The following is a 4518-nucleotide window of genomic DNA, read 5'->3' as shown; positions in this document are numbered from 1 at the left end:
TTTCTTTTGATTTCCAGTAGTATGATATATTTTTCTTCATCACCTTACTTTTAATCTGAAGGTATTTTCCAGTCTAAACTGAGTTTCTTGTAGACAGCATATAGATGGATTTTGTTTTCTTTATCCATTCTGCTACCCTATGTCTTTTGATTGGAGCATTCAGCCCATTTACATTCAGTATTATTGAAATATGTGGGTGTAGAGTCTTTGTGTCTTTTNGGGGAAGTTCTCTGCTATAATTTGTTCCAGGACTCCTTCAGCACCTTTCCCTCTCTCTTCCTCTTCTGGGATTCCTATGATATGGATATTGTTGCGTTTGACCATATTGCTGCGCTGTCAACCTCTTCTTTCATGTTCCTGGATCAGTTTTTCTCTTTTTTCTCAGTTTCTTCTTTTTCTATAATGGTGTCTTCTAAATCACTTATTCTCCTTTCTGCCTCTTCATTCCGTGCATTGGATGCTTCCAGTTTATTATGTATCTCATTTTTCGCGTTTTTTCATTCATCATAACTATTTTTAAGCTCCATGGTGTTTATAGCCATAGTTTCTCTTATGTCTTCCATGCTTTTTTAAAGTCCAGCGATTAATTTTATGATTATTTTTCTAAATTATTCTTCAGTTATTTTGCTTATATCTGTTTTGAGCACGTCTTTAGCTGTCAATTCTTCCTGGAATTTCTTTGGAGGAGAGCTCTTTCGTTTCGTCATTTGTTTAGCTTTCTTTCTCTTGTTAGTTTTAAAGACTTGTTATGTTTTCTGCACCTTTGAACGTACCCAAGAAGATTCTTTGACTGTCCAGGGCCTATCTTTTCGAGAGTGTTTTTTGAATGGTATCTCTTGGTTTCTCTTTTTGAGACCTTGGTCATTTTATTTGAAAAATATGAAACACTTCACGAATTAGCATGTCATCCTTGTGCAGGGGCCATGCTAATCTCTGTATCGTTCCGATTTTAGTATATGTGGTGCCGAAGTGAGCATGAAATGTATGTGTTTTAAATTACAGTTCATTTCTGACCATACCAAGGCAGAAAGAATACAGTTATGGAGGGTTCTTTTGGTACTTGCTTTTGTTAGATAACATATCCTGTGACATTTGTAAAAGAATCTCAGATTACTAGGAATGTCTGAAAGGAGTCTTATGTTTTTAAAAATGCCCTCACCTTTCTACACCAAATTCTACCTATGGTTATTATCAGGAAATGCATTTACCATGATTTGAAAATGTACAATTATACAACCTCTTATGAAGGGCTTCAGAAGATGTATTTCTATATGCACAGAGATGCAGATATACAGCACTTCATATCTGTGCTTTAATTGAGATGTTTTCCATTTATTTTACTGAGATTTTGGAGTGTTATTACTTCCATTTGGATCCATTTGTTGTAGAGTTGTTCATAGTACAGAATTTGTGTGCTTTGTATTTAAAGGTGATGTTAAAGACAATATTGTATCTCAACTAATAAGAGCAATAAAAATAAAATGTATTGAGTTCTGAACTGAAGTTCAGAAATATTAAGTGACTTACTAAAGGTTACATAGCAAGAAGGCTTCTCATAAGAGAAGTCAGGACTTGAGTCCAAATCATTCTTAATCCAAAGGCCATGTTCCTAACCACAGTGATTCTATTTTCTGATCACAGGCTCCTGCAGGGATCTGATGAAAGCAAGCTTCCTTGATTTTTTTTTAAATTAAGTTTATTTATTTATTTTGAGAAAGAGAGATAGAGATAGAGAGAGACAGAGAGAGATGAGAGAGCATGAGCAGAGAGGGGCAGAGAGGAGGGAGAGAGAGAATCCCAAGCAGGCTCCACAGAGCACAGAGCTGGACATGGGGCTCAAACACATGAATCATGAGATCATGACCTGTCAGAGGCTTAACCAGCTGAGCAACCCAGGTGCTGCAATCTCTCTTGATCTTAAATAATTTCTCTTCTCATCTATATATCTAGNGAGTTCAGTTAAGGTTTTACCATCCACAGAAATTCTTCTGTAAAAAAAAAAAAGGAATTCCTCCTTCATAAATAAAGAAAATAATGTTTTATCCAAAACAAATAAACTAAATTGGTATGTCATTAATATTTTAGCATAAAACAAGTAATCACATGTCTTTCAGATTTCACTAACATTTATTGGGTATCCACTGTGTCATAGTCACTGGGTTAGACATGTACATAGCACAGCATTAAAGGAAGGATCATCAAACAACAATAGTTAGCATTCATTGAGTGTATATTATACACTAAGCAATTTAGGCAATTTTACATTTTTTCTAATTTAATTATCTGAACATTCTTGTGAGATAATACCCCTATTCAACAAAGGAGGATATTGAGCATCATAAAGATTTAGATACTTTTCCGAGGTCATAAAGGTAAGAAGTTGTGGGACCGCATTTTATTGTAAAGTTCCTGGTCTTATTTCCTAACTGAGTCTGTGAATTAATATTGCTGTTTTTGCTCTGTGTTTTTATATATTTAAAATATGGTGATTTAAGGTGGTGTTAATTCAGCGGCTTTAGTCACAGCCAAACTTGGCTTCACTACTACTAACATTTTAAAACAACACTAACAGATTTGTAGCAAGTGACAATATGAAAGATGCTAGGGCAGACAACAAAGACATACCTCACCTGTTTAACAACTTTGCCTGGTCTAATCACTAATAAAATGAGCCTTCTTGTGGAATATATCCCTCACTGATGTTCCCATTCCTTGCTGATCGTATGTGATCTGACCTCTTTCTTACATTTTGTTTGGAATCAGACAAGTTATTAAAACCGAGAAAGGGGTTGCAAATTAATAAAAATTCTTTATCCAGCTTTAGCACACTTTAGCCATTCGTGGAGCTACTAAGTTTTCATCTCTATGGTGAATAACAAGGCAAAATTATACAGATAAATCTCAATTTTTCATCTTATTGCTACTATGGATATAAAGATTAAAGAAAAAATCATGCATAATTTAACTATATTTAGAAAAAAGACGTAGAGAGACCATCTAACATGTGAAAATAAAGCAGCAGCATTCTTCAAGTTTCTGAGATTGAGTTTCTTGTCTACCAGTTACATTGCATTAAAATTGGTTTTGTATTCATCTAATGAATGAATTATTGAAATTTCCTAGGGAAATAAAGCTGCATCCACTTTTCTTAAATCCTATTGTTTGGCAAATATATTGAGAATCAGTTACATAATTTCAGCCTCTCATTTATTTAATATATTACAAATAGATGTCTGTATAAATCATAATGGATCATTTCTGCCAAAAGGTGAGCCTTCAGAGTTTAGCAGAGGGAAATACATGCATACTTCATGTATCCTTAATTTAGTGGGAGAGTCTTGATCTTTTATCTCTTATCTCTGGAAAGCAGTTCTGTCAGCAGGATGAACTTCTTTGTGTGGAAGTAAATTAGTTTGAGCGTAGTAGAATTCCCACTATCCTATGCTTATTGTCCCTCCCAATCCTGATGCAGCACACTACACCACAAAAGAGAAATACTGAGCTGACGTAACCTTCAGCATCTTTCAACAATATATTGGACCAATCATTTACAATTAGATATACATGCAATTTTTCTCTAATGATTCGCGTAAGAAGTCTTTTCTTTGTCTCCATATCTTTCCACATTCATGATTCTGACCAAAGTTTACTTTGTCTATCTTGTGGTTCTATGTTTCACAAATTTTAGCTCTGTCTATCCTAATAAGTGACTGAATTAAGATTGATCCATCATGCATGTATTTCTTTAACTGTTTTTCTTAAACATTCGTTATAAATTTGAAATGACTCAGATACTGTATCTTTGAGATCAGAGTATGTGGTTTGGTCACAGTTCATTCACAAAACTGGCTACTTATTAATTAATTAATTATTTTATTTTAGAGAGAGAACATGAGAGCAGGGGAGAGGGACAGAGGGATCAAGAGAGAGTATCTTAAGCAGACGCCACACTCAGCACACTCAGCACATGGGGCTGGATCCCGTGACCCCAGGATCATAACCTCAGTTGAAATCAAGNTGGCTTTTTTTTTTAAAAATTTAATGTTTTGTTTATTTTTGAGAGAGAGAGATAGAGACAGCGTGAGCAGCGTAGAGTCGTCGAGAGAGGGAGACACAGAATAGGAAGCAAGCTCCAGGCTCTGACCTAGCTGTCAGCACACAGTCCGACCTGGGGCTCGAACCCATGAACTGTGAGATCATGACCTGAGCCGAAGTTGGATGCTTAATCGACTGAGACACCCAGGTGCCCCCAAACCTGTCTTTTTTTAAAGGCAGTTATACAAAAGATCTAGAAGAAGACATAAGGTATGTATTTAAATAATTCTAGACTGGTTACACTCTTTAAAGCAGTAAACAAGACCCAAAAACCACTAAAATTAAGTAAATGTGACTTTATAACATTTTAAATTGTATGCATTGAAAAATGTACCATAAATAAAGACACAAATGCACATGACAGGGTGAAAAAGAAGGTAAAATACACCTCTGACAAGGCACTATTTCCTTACTATACCATAA

General features: G+C 35.1%; 1 non-coding gene across 1 annotated transcript; it reads right to left on the bottom strand.

Moving 5' to 3' along the window:
- Window positions 1-873: 873 nt before the first annotated feature.
- On the bottom strand, window positions 874-977 carry LOC144230474 (U6 spliceosomal RNA). Its single transcript, XR_013334768.1, has one exon. It is a non-coding gene; the product is annotated as a U6 spliceosomal RNA (small nuclear RNA).
- Window positions 978-4518: the final 3541 nt, after the last annotated feature.

Source organism: Crocuta crocuta, unplaced genomic scaffold (genome assembly GCF_008692635.1).
Source record: "Crocuta crocuta isolate KB4526 unplaced genomic scaffold, BGI_CrCroc_1.0 scaffold1126, whole genome shotgun sequence".
Lineage (NCBI taxonomy): Eukaryota > Metazoa > Chordata > Mammalia > Carnivora > Hyaenidae > Crocuta > Crocuta crocuta.
The sequence above is the reverse complement of the archived record's forward strand: the minus strand, read 5'-3'. Positions and strand labels throughout refer to the sequence as shown.